The sequence below is a fragment of the Colobus angolensis genome, unplaced genomic scaffold (genome assembly GCF_000951035.1).
Source record: "Colobus angolensis palliatus isolate OR3802 unplaced genomic scaffold, Cang.pa_1.0 Scaffold21, whole genome shotgun sequence".
Lineage (NCBI taxonomy): Eukaryota > Metazoa > Chordata > Mammalia > Primates > Cercopithecidae > Colobus > Colobus angolensis.
This window is the reverse complement of record NW_012115266.1, coordinates 6,887,226-6,899,861: the sequence shown is the minus strand read 5'-3', so window position 1 is coordinate 6,899,861 and position 12,636 is coordinate 6,887,226. Positions and strand designations below refer to the sequence as shown.

The 12,636-nt window shown below is 48.0% G+C and overlaps 1 pseudogene; it reads right to left on the bottom strand.

Annotated features, from left to right (window-relative positions):
- Window positions 1-467: 467 nt before the first annotated feature.
- Window positions 468-12,636, bottom strand: part of LOC105512352 — a 14,370-nt pseudogene continuing 2,201 nt past the window's right edge.

Here is a 12,636-nt window from a genome sequence, read left to right as displayed (position 1 = left end):
GGACGCTGGAAGTTCAAAATTAAGATGTTAGCAGGGTGAGTTTTTTTCTTGTTAAACAAAGAATGCTTTATTAATACAAATACACATAAACCCTAAAGCATCAAGAAATTTAAATATTTATATCATAGCATGGTCAGGTGCGGTGGCTCACACCTGTGGTCCCAACACTTTGGGAGGCTGAGGTGGGCAGATCACCTGAGGTCAGGAGTTTGAGACCAGCCTCTACATGGAGAAACCCTGTCTCTACTCAAAATACAAAATTAGCTGGGTGTGGTGGTGCATGCCTGTAATCCCAGTTACTTGGTAGGCTGAGGCAGGAGAGTTACTTGAACCTGGGAGGTGGAGGTTGCGGTGAGCTGAGATCGTGCCATTGCACTCCAGCCTGGGCAACAAGAGCAAAACTCTGTCTCAAAAAAAAAAAAAATATATATATATATATATATATGTCATAGCAAACAGGTGGCAATTCAACATCCAGGGTCAACAGAATGGTTGAAGGAGACTACAACAGATTGGGTTCCCATGATGGAGAGGGCATCTTCACAGGTGGAGGCAGGCCCAGCTGAAAAAGCTTTTCAAGCTCTCTCTCCTTATCAAGGATCATAAGAGGTACTCCACTCAAGGGGAGACCTGTAATCTGGTGCTCTTCAGGTTGGTTAAAACTCAAAATCCAGAAGATTGTAGTGAAATAATTTTTCTATTTCTGGATAACATTATCTGAGGCAGGAACAGAGCTTTTTGCTTTAACAGTCTTCCTGGTCATCTTTTTGGCAGAGAAATTTGGGTGTTTTAGTTTGAGGAGTCCGTTGGTCTTTATTTGCATTTCTGTAGCCCTGTTGACTGTTCCAAAAGCCTTTCTGGTAGCTTTAGGTAAGGCTGGTAAAGCACCGGATATTTTGCCAACACATGGTGTTGAAACTTGAGATCTCCCCTTTAAGGCTTTGATTGAAGGTCCAGATCCCAGCTTCAGCCTATCTTTAGGAGCTGCATGGATACCTGGTTCTCCATTCTCCTTATCAATATAGATCAGAGCAGGGTGGGTTCCTTCTAAGGGTTCCGGGGGAGCATCTGTTCCATGCCTCTCTCTTTGCTTCTGGTAGCCCCAGGCATTCCTTGGCTTGTGGATGCATCTCTGCAGTGTTCCATCTCCACATGGTGTTCTCCTTGTGTGTCTGTGTCTTCTTGCCTGGACACCAGTCATATCGGGTTAGGGGCCGACTCTGCTCCAGTAGGACCTTATCCTGACGAATCACATCGGTAACAGCCCTATTTCTAAACATGGTCACGTTCTGAGGACTTCACTGTATCTTTTTTGGGGCCGCAGTTCAACCCATGACATACCCCTGAAAGATGAAAAGAGTAGAATTTGGGACATGACATTTCTAAGTAGTTAGAAAAACTACTTTTGTTTATCTAATAAAGGAGGTATTTGAAGTTGCCCCTTCAGCTTTAATGTTTTTAGAAACTGTTGACTGTAGGGTTTGCCTGATGGGTTAAAGGCTATCCCAGTTTTAGCTGCAGGTCAGTCATTTCACCTGCACCCTTCTTTGCCCTCAGGTGTGGATTAAGGACCTGGAGGCTGGAGGGGTTTTTCCTTCAGCAAGTGTTCCTATGACAAAATACTGAGCTGTTGACTGAGGCTGGGAAGAGGGGATATCCTTAGGACTCCTGTAGAGGGCTTATTCCAAGCTGTCTCTAAAGCCTCTTGGGCAGTGGGCTTTTGGGATGAGGACTGACACACCTTGCATGCCTGGAGGATGCTGGGCCACTGGGAGCTGGCTCTTCCTACTCTGCTCCAGGCTAGGGACCGAAGAAGCCCAATGAGTCATTTGCACAGCTGCAGTGAGTCCAAGAAGAGGGCTTCTTACCTGGTTTTGCCCATTCCTGAATCAAGAATCATTTCAGCGTTAGGTGGGATCCATCCAGACCAGTCACCTAGACATTTCCTTAAGTTGGGATTTTTTTTTTTTTTTTGAGACGGAGTCTCACTCTGTCCCCCAGGCTGGAGTGCAGTGGTGCGATCCCCGCTCACTGCAAGCTCCACCTCCCGGGTTCACACCATTCTCCTGCCTCAGTCCCCCGAGTAGCTGGGACTACAGGTGCCCACCACCACACCCAGCTAATTGTTTGTATTTTTATTTATTTATTTTTTATTTTTTTATTTTTTATTTTTTTTTGAGACGGAGTCTTGCTCTGTCGCCCGGGCTGGAGTGCAGTGGCCGGATCTCAGCTCACTGCAAGCTCCGCCTCCCGGGTTCACGCCATTCTCCTGCCTCAGCCTCCCAAGTGGCTGGGATTACAGGCGCCTGCCACCTCACCCGGCTAGTTTTTTTGTATTTTTTAGTAGAGACGGGGTTTCACCGTGTTCGCCAGGATGGTCTCGATCTCCTGACCTCGTGATCCGCCCGTCTCGGCCTCCCAAAGTGCTGGGATTACAGGCTTGCGCCACCGCGCCCGGCCTTGTTTGTATTTTTAGTAGAGACAGTGTTTCACCGTGTTAGCCAGGATGGTCTTGATCTCCTGACCTCGTGATCTGCCCGTCTCAGCCTCCCAAAGTGCTGGGATCACAGGCGTGAGCCACCGTGCCTGGCCAATTGGAATTTTTTTAAGCAAAAAAAAAGAGGATATATTGAGAATGATGGAACTCCTGGTCTAAAATGAGAACTATATATAACTCCTGGATTTTTGCCTTTCCCTCAACTCCCCTGCAATGGACTGAATGTTTGCGTCCCCCACAAATTCTTATGTTGAAATCCTAACCCTCAATAGAACAGAATTAGAAGGTGGGACTTTTGGAAGGTAATTAGATGATAAGAGTAGACCCCTCATGAATAGGATTCGTGCCCTTGAAGAAGAGCCACAGAGAGCTCTCCAGCCTTCTGTCATGTGAGGAGACAATGAGAAGACAGTAGTCTTCAACCTGGAAAAAGGCTCGTACCAGAGCCTGACCAAGCTGGCACCTATCTCAGATTTCCAGCTTCCGGAACTGTGAGAAATCCATTTCTGATTTTTATAGGCCACCGGTATATTGTATTTTTATGGTAGCAGCATGAACAGACTAAGGCCTGTTGGCTTTACTTTCACAATGGAAACCAGTCTTTTCACTCCTCATTCTCTGCTGCTTCCTTTCTAATTCAAGCTACCATCACCGCTCCTCCGGACCCCTACACCCATCTTCCAGCTGGTCTCCCTCCTCCATCCCTGTCTTGTACAATTCATCCTCCACCTAGAAGCCAGAGTGGTGTTTTAGAAACCTGAATCCAAGCATGTTCTCTCTATGTTAAAACTCTCCAATGCATTTAAAAATCTCCACAATCTGGCTCCCGTTTACCTTTATCTGACACCACTCGTGTTGATTTCTTTTTTTTTTCTGACAGAGTCTCACTCTGTCACTCACGCTGGAATGCAGTGGCACGATCTTGGCTCACTGCAGCCTCTGCCTCCTGGGTTCAAGTGATTCTCCTGCCTCAGCCTCTTGCCGTAGCTGGGATTACAGGTGCATGCCACCACGCCTGACTAAGTTTTGTATTTTTAATAGAGACAGGGTTTTGCCATGTTGGCCAGTCTGGTCTTGAATTCCTGGCCTCAAGTGATCCACCCGCCTCTGACTGCCAAAGTGCTGGGATTACAGGTGTGAGCCACGGCGCCCAACCTCGTGTTGGTTCATTTCTTGTTACTGTCTTTTCCTTCGCCCACCCTTACCCTCCTCTCCCCTTAGAATGTACACCTTTGAAAGAAGGGGCCTTGTTTGTCTCGATCATAGAGACAGGGCTGTACCTGGCACTAGGTGGATGCTCAGTCAATATGTTTATAATGCAAATGGCAGAGACAAAAATTTAGGCAAGCCACTGTGGGTTTTCCGTATTCAGTTCTGATACTGACTTTCAGTTCTTTTCACCAAAGAATTGGCAAAAGTCCTGAGCTGGAGGGAATCATTGTGACTTCTCTTCTAGGCTCTGCAGATAGCCTTCTGTGTGTCCCAATATTGTTCTTTTCGCACACCGATCCATGGCTTGGTGGCCCTTCTCACACACAGCTTTCATTCTTGCCAATGTAGTTATGCAATGATTGTGTCAAGTACCGGAACATTCCACTAGAGGGCAGTAGAATATAGTGTTCAGAGTTTGGGATCTGAAGCCATTGACTGCCTTGCCATCTATTCTCTTCCAGGAATCATTTTGGAGAGAGGGCAGCAATCATTTTGAACTGTGATGATATGAGGGCAACCACCTAGGGATGGCAGAAGAGCAAGCTGGATCAAATGGCCATATAACACAAAAATCACTATGGTTAAGAACTTAGTACCCCCTGCCCCTCCTTCCTGCCCCCTAAAAGGCAGGCTGCCTGGGTTAAAAAGGGGAGGGAGAGGGAGATGATGTACATTACTTCTGCTCACATCCCACTGTCCAGAAAATACTGCTTGCTGAAGGGTCATATGGCTACACTTCCCTATAAGAAAGGCTGTGAAATGTAGCCTTTTTTCTTGGTGGCCAAAAATCTATTATGGAAGAATGGGAAAATGGATATTGGAAGTTAACTGGCAGTTTCTGCCACAAATTCTTAAACCAGCTGAGGTTAAATAATCTGAGTTAAGGCCGGGCGCGGTGGCTCACACCTGTAATCCCAGCACTTTGGGAGGCTGAGGCAGGGGGATCACAAGGTCAGGAGTTTGAGACCAGCCTGGCCAATATGGTGAAACCCTGTCTCTACTAAAAATACAAAAATGTGGCAGGTGCATGTAATCCCAGCTACTCGGGAGGCTGAGTCAGGAGAATCACTTGAAACTGGAAGGTGGAGGTTGCAGTGAGCCGACATCGTGCCACTGCACTCCAGCCTGGGCAACAAGAGCAAAACTCCGTCTAAAAAAAAAAAAAAAAAAAAATCTGAGCTAAATAATCTGTGCTTTTGTTAGGGCAAGGGATTTCCAAGGTGAGTCAGACCCAAGCCACTGGTCATCAGGCTTTGCTTCCTTCTTTGTAGTTAAACTTAACTTGTTATGTCAACTAGATTTTTGGATTTTATAGCCTGGAACCTCCCCCAGGGATGCACTTTTAGCATCCCCTATAGCTGGTGTCCTATCATTATGATTATGCAAAACTGGTCTGTTAGTATTATTAAAAACTTTTGTTTGCCTTATTAGCATCTTATTATATTTAGTAGTGCCATCTGGAAGTTTCATCTACTAGTGAGAGGTGACAACACGCTAGCAGCCCTCGCTGGCTCTGGGCACCTCCCGGGCCTCGGCTCTAGCCGCGCTTGAGAAGCCCTTCAGCCCGCTGCACTGTGGGAGCCCCTCTGTGGCTGGCGGAGGCCGGAGCCGGCTCCCTCTGCTTGCCGGGAGGTGTGGAGGGAGAGGCGTGGGCGGGAACAGGGGTTGCCAGCGGCCTGGCCAGCACGAGTTCCGGGTGGGTGCAAGGTCGGCGGGCCCCGCACTCGGAGCGCCAGAGGCGCCGCCAGCCCGGGCAGTGAGGGGCTTAGCACCTGGGCCACCAGCTGCGGAGGGTGCGCAGGGTCCCCCAGTGGCGCTGGCCCGCCCATGCCGCTCGAATTCTTGTTGGGCCTCAGCCACCTCCTGACCGGGCAGGGCTCAGGACCTGCAGCCCGCCATGCCCAAGCCCCCCTACCTGTGGGCTCGGACAGGGCTGAGCCTCCCCGACGGGTGCCGCCCCCTGCTCCACAGCACCCAGTCCCATCGACCTCCCAAGGGCTGAGGAGTGCAGGAGCAGGTGGGACTGCTGGGCAGCTCTGCCCACGCCCCAGCATGGGATCCACTAGGTGAAGCCAGCTAGGCTCCTGAGTCCCCTGACGACTTGGAGAACCTTTATGTCTAGCTAAAGGATTGTAAATGCACCGGTCAGCACTCCCTGTCTAGCTCAAGGTTTGTAAATGCACCAATCAGTCTTCTGTGTCTAGCCAATCTAGTGGGGACTTGGAGAACTTTTCTGTCTAGCACTCTGTGTCTAGTTAAAGGATTGTAAACACACCAATCAGTACTTTATGTCTAGCTCAAGGTTTGTAAATGCACCAATCAGCACCCTGTCAAAACGGACCAATCAGCTGTCTGTAAAATGGGCCAATCAGCTCTCTGTAAAGTGGGCGAATCAGCGCTCTGTAAAATTGACCAATCAGCTCTCTGTAAAATGGACAAATCAGCAGGATGTGGGTGGCGTCAGATAAGGGAATAAAAGCAGGCTGCCCACACCAGCGGTGGCAACCTGCTGGGATCTGGTTCTGTGTTGTGGAAGCTTTGTTCTTTTCCTCTTTGCAATAAATCTTACTGCTGCTCACTCTTTGGTTCTTCACCACCTTTCACTTGCTATTATGTTCTATTTTTCCTTAGAATTTGGGGGCTAAATACCGGGCACCCATTGGCGAGTTAAAAGCTACTAGTGTGGCTGCTGGACTAAAGACATGGATGTCAGGCTTTCTGGCAAAGGCTCTGTAACAACCCCCGACTCTTCAGAGTTGGGAGCGTTGGTTTGCCTGGAACCAGCTTCTGCTTTTCTTGTACTTCTGGGCTGAGCCAAGGGTCAACAGGGAGGAAAACCATTGAGCTCTGGGGTCCTGACAGCAAGTTGGTTGACCCTGTGGCTTTAAGCGGAACTCTCAAAGTCATGTTGCCCAAGCCAGACTCGCCCATCTATTCTATCTACCCTGACCGTTGCCTCCTGGGTCCTAACGCCTGTCAGACAAACTTCCTCTTGCCTCTCTTCTCCAAGATTGGTCCTGCTTCTAAAAATCACTCCTTGTTTCTGGTACTTTTCTAATTTCTCCTATAAGACTGATTTCTAGTATAAACTTCAGGACTCTATTACCTTCTTTAGGTACCCGGAGTCACCAATCAGAAAGACATAATTTTTGCCCAAAGCCCCATCATAGAGGGGACTATCTGGAATTTTAGGATCCCTCCTCAGACAAGCAGGACTAACAAAAGCTATTCCTGAAGCTAGAATATGGGGAGCCTCAGACATTTTATCCTTCCTATTCGTATAAGTGAGGACAAAAGGTGTCACTCTTCCAACCCTGGAGATCTCTTCCCTCCCTCAGGGTATGGCCCTCCACTTCATTTTTGGGGCATAACATCTTCAGAGGACATGGGTAAAGTCCCAATACTAACAGGAGAATGCTTAGGACTCTAACAGGTTTTGGAGAATGTGTTGATAAGGGCCACTAAATCCAATTTTTCTCGATCCTCTTTGTGATCTAGGAGGATAGCCAAGGGTGGAGGTTTTCGAGAATGCATTGGTAAGGGCCACTAAATCTGACCTTCCTCAGTCCTCCTTGTGATCTGCGAGGAAAACTAGTGTTTCTGATGCTGTGTCGGTGAGTGCAACTGTTCTGATCAGCAGGGTCCAGGGACTGTTGTGGGTTCTTAGACAGGGGTTGTTTCTGCTGCTGCGTCGGTGACTGCAACTATTCTGATCAGCAGGGTCCAGGGACTGTTGCAGGTTCTTGAGCAGGGGGAGAAACAAAACAACCTGAAACCATGGGCAGTTTTGTCTTTCAGATGGGAAATGCTCGGGCATCAATAGGCTCACCCTTGAAATGCATCCTAAGTCATTGGGACCAATTTGACCCGCAAACCCTGAAAAAGAGGTGGCTCATTTTTTTCTGCACTATGGTCTTGCCCCAGTATTCTGTCTCTGATGGGGAAAAATGGCCACCTAAGGGAAGTACAAATTAACAATACTGTCTTGCAGCTTGACCTTTTCTGCAAGAGGGAAGGCAAATGGAGTGAAATACCTTATGTCCAAGCTTTCTTTTCATTGAAGGAGAATACAGAACTATGCAAAGCATGTAATTTACATCCCACAGGAAGACCTCTCAGCTTACCCCCATATTCTAGCCTCCCTATAGCTCCCCTTCCTGTTAATGATAGTCCTCCTCTAATCTCCCCTGCCTAGAAGGAAATAAACAAAGAAATCTCCAAAGCACCACAAAAACCCCCAGGGAATTGGTTATGTCCTCTACAAGCTGTAGGGGGAGGAGAATTTGGCCCAACCCGGGTATATGTCCCCTTCTTCCTCTCTGATTTAAAGCAGATCAAGGCAGACCTGGGGAAGTCTTCAGATGATTCTGATAGGTACATAGATGTCCTATAGGGTCTAGGGCAAAACTTCAACCTTGCCTGGAGAGATGTCATGTTACTGTTAGAGCAAACCCTGGCCTTTAATGAAAAGAATGTGGCTTTAGCTGCAGCCTGAGAGTTTGGAGATACGTGGTATCTTAGTCAAGTAAATGATAGAATGACAGCCAAAGAAAGGGATAAATTCTCTACCGGTCAGCAAGCCACCCCAGTATGGATCCCCACTGGGACTTTGACTCAGATCATGGGGGCTGGAGTCATAAACATCTGTTGACCTGTGTTCTAGAAGGACTAAGGAGAATTAGGAAAAAGTCCATCAATTATTCAGTGATATCCACCATAACTCAGGGAAAGGAAGAAAATCCTTCTGTCTTCCTTGAGTGGCTATGGGGAGGCCTTAAAAAAATATACTCCCCTGTCACCTGAATCACTAGGGTCAATTGAGTCTAAAAGATAAGTTTGTCAGCCACAGATATCAGGAGAAATCTCCAAAAGCAAGCCCTGGGCCCTGAACAAAATCTGGAGGCATTATTAAACCTGGCAACCTTGGTGTTCTATAATAGGGACCAAGAGGAACAGGCCCAAAAGGAAAAGCAAGATCAGAGAAAGGCCGCAGCCTTAGTCATGGCCCTCAGACAAACCTTGGTGGTTCAGAGAAGACAGAAAATGGAGCAGGCCAATCCCTTGGTAGGGCTTGTTATCAGTGTGGTTTACTAGGACACTTTAAAAAAGATTGTCCAATGAGAAACAAGCTGCCCCCTCGTCCATGTCCACTGTGCTGAGGCAATCACTGGAAGGTGCACTGCCCCAGAGGATGAGGGTTCTCTGGGTCCGAAGCCCCCAACCAGATGATCCAACAACAGGACTGAGGGTGCTTGGGGCAAGCGCCAGCTCATGTCATCTCCCTCACTGTGCCCCAGCTACATTTAACCATTGAGGGCCAGGAAACTGACTTCCTCCTGGACACTGGTGCGGCCTTCTCAGTGTTAATCTCCTGTCCTGGATGACTGCCCTCAAGGTCGTTACCATCTGAGGAATCCTGGGACAGCCTGTAACCAGGCATTTCTCCCACCTCCTCAGTTGTAATTGGGAGACTTTGCTCTTTTCACCTTCCTTGTTATGCCTAAAAGTCCCACACCCTTATTAGGGAGGGGTATATTAGCCAAGGCTGGAGCTGTTATCTACATGAATATGGGGAACAAGTTACCCATTTGTTGTCCCCTACTTGAGGAAGGACTCAACCCTGAAATCTGGGCATTGGAAGGACAATTTGGAAGGGCAAAAAATGCCCACCCAGTCCAAATCAGGCTAAAAGACCCCACCACTTTTCCTTATCAAAGGCAATATCCCTTAAGGCCTGAAGCTCATAAAGGTTTACAGGATATTGCTAAACATTTAAAAGCTCAAGGCTTAGTAAGGAAACACAGCAGTCCCTGCAGCACCCCAATTCTAGGAGTACAAAAACCGAACGGTCAGTGGAGACTAGTGCATGTCTTAGACTCATCAATGAGGCAGTAATTCTTCTATATCCAGTTGTACCCAGCCCCTATACCCTGCTCTCTCAAATACGAGAGGAAACAGGATGGTTCACTGTTCTGGACCTCAAGGATGCCTTCTGTATTCCCCTGCACTCTGACTCCCAGTTTCTCTTTGCCTTTGAGGATCCCACAGACCACACGTCCCAACTTACGTGGACAGTCTTGCCCCAAGGGTTTAGAGATAACCTTCATCTGTTTGGTCAGGCACTGGCCCAAGATCTAGGCCACTTCTCAAGTCGAGGCACTCTGGTCCTTCAGTATGTGGATGATTTACTTTTGGCTACCAGTTCGGAAGCCTCTTGCCAGCCGGTTACTCTAGATCTCTTGAACTTTCTAGCTAATCAAGGGTACAAGGTATCTAGGTTGAAGGCCCAGCTTTGCCTACAGTAGGTCAAATATCTAGGCCTAATCTTAGCCAGAGGGACCAGGCCCCTCCGCAAGGAACAAATACAGCCTATACTGGCTTATCCTCACCCTAAGACATTAAAACAGTAATGGGAGTTCCTTGGAATCACCGGCTTCTGCTGACTATGGATCCCTGGATACAGTGAGATAGCCAGGCCCCTCGATACTCTAATCAAGGAAACCCAGAGGGCAAATACTCGCCTAGTAGTATGGGAACCAGAGGCAGAAACAGCCTTCAAAACCTTAAAGCAGGCCCTAGTACAAGCTCCAGCTTTAAGCCTTCTGACAGGACAAAACTTCCCTTTATATGTCACAGAGAGAGCAGGGATAGCTCTTGGAGTCCTTACTCAGACTCGTGGGACAACCCCACAACCACTGTCATACCTAAGTAAGGAAATTGTTGTAGTAGCAAAAGGCCGGCCTCACTGTTTATGGGTAGTTGCGGTGGTGGCCATCTTAGTGTCAGAGGCTGTCAAGACAATACAAGGAAAGGATCTCACTGTCTGGACTACTCATGATGTAAATGGCATACTAAGTGCCAGAGGAAGTTTATGGCTATCAGACAACTGCCTACTTAGATACCAGGCGCTACTCCTTGAGGGACCAGTGCTTCAAATACGTATGTGTGTGGCCCTCAACCCTGCCACTTTTCTCCCAGAGGATGGGGAACCAATCGAGCATGACTGCCAACAGGTTGTAGTCCAGAATTATGCCACCTGAGATGATCTCTTAGAAGTCCCCGTAGCTAATCCTGACCTTAACCTATATACTGATGGAAGTTCATTTTTGGAGAATGGGATACGAAGGGCAGGTTATGCCATGTTAGGGATGTAACCGTACTTGAAAGTAAGCCGCTTCCCCGAGGGACCAGTGCCCAGTTAGCAGAACTAGTGGCACTTACCTGAGCCTTAGAACTGTGAAAGGGAAAAAGAATAAATGTGTATACAGATGGCAAGTATGCTTATCTAATCCTACATGCCCATGCTGCAATATGGAAAGAAAGGGAGTTCCTAACCTCTGGGAACCCCTATTAAATACCACAAGGAAATCATGGAGTTACTGCACGCAGCGCAAAAACCGAAGAAGGTGTCAGTCTTACACTGCCAAAGTCATCAAAAAGGGGAAGGAGAAGGGAGAGCAGCAGCATAGGCAGCTGGCAGTGGCAGCAGAAAGGAAAGAGAGAAAGAGACAGGAAGTCAGAGAAAGAGAGGAAGAAACAGAGAGACAAAGAAAGAAAAAGAAAGAAAGTCAAAGAGAAGGAGACAGAGGAAGAGACAGACAGAGGCAGTCAGAAAGAGAGAGATGAAGAAGTTAAAGAGAGAAAGAGAGATAGAAGTAGTAAAGAAAAAACAGTGTACCCTATTATTTCTTTAAAAACCAGGGTAAATTTCTAAATGTCTACCCAGCCAAGGTATATTCTTCTTATGTGGAACATTGACCTATATCTACCTCCCCACTAACTGGACAGGCACCTGCACCTTAGTCTTTCCAAGTCCCAACATTAACATTGCCCCAGGAAATAAGACCTTATCAGTACCCCTCAAAGCTCAAGTCCGTCAGTGCAGAGCCATACAAGTAATACCCCTAGCTGTAGGGTTAGGAATGGCTGCTGCTACGGGAACCAGAATAGCCGGTTTATCTACTTCATTATTCTACTACCACACACTCTCAAAGGATTTCTCAAACAGTTTACAAGAAATAACGAAATCTATCCTTACTGTACAATCCCAAATAGACTCTTTAGCAGCAGTGACTCTCCAAAACTGCCAAGGCCTAGACCTCCTCACTGCTGAGAAAGGAGGATTCTGCACCTTCTTAGGGGAAGAGTGTTGTTTTTGCACTAACCAGTCAGGGATAGTATGAGATGCTGCCTGGCGTTTACAGGAAAAGGCTTCTGAAATCAGACAACGCCTTTCAGATTCTTATACCAACCTCTGGAGTTGGGCAATATGGCTTCTCCCCTTTCTAGGTCCCGTGGCAGCCATCTTGCTGTTACTCACCTTTGGACCCTGTATTTTTAACCTCCTTGTTAAATTTATTTCCTCTAGAATTGAGGCCATAAAGCTACAGATGGTCTTACAAATGGAACCCCAAATGAGTTCAACTAACAACTTCTACCGAGGACCCCTGAACCAACCCTTTGGCACTTTCACTGGCTTAGAGAGCTCCCTTCTGGAGGACACTACAACTGCAGGGCCCCTTTATCACCCGTATCCAGCAGGAAGCAGCTAGAGCGGTCATCAGCCAAATTCCCAACAGCAGTTGGGGTGTCCTATTTAGAGGGGGGATTGAGAAGTGACAATGTGCTAACAGCCCTCACTTGCTCTTGGTGCCTCCTCGGCCTCGGTGTCCACTCTGGCCAGCTTGAGGAGCCCTTCAGCCCACCGCTGCACTGTGTGAGCCCCACTCTGGGCTGGCCGAGGTCAGAGCTGGCTTTCTCTGCTTGCAGGGAGGTGTGGAGGGAGAGGCACGAGTGGGAACTGGGGCTGCACATGGCATTCGTGGGCTAGCACAAGTTCTGTGTGGGCATGGGCTCGGCAGGCCCTGCACTCAGAGTGGCCGGCCGGCACCGCTGGTCTCAGGCAGTGAGGGAATTAGCACCTGGGC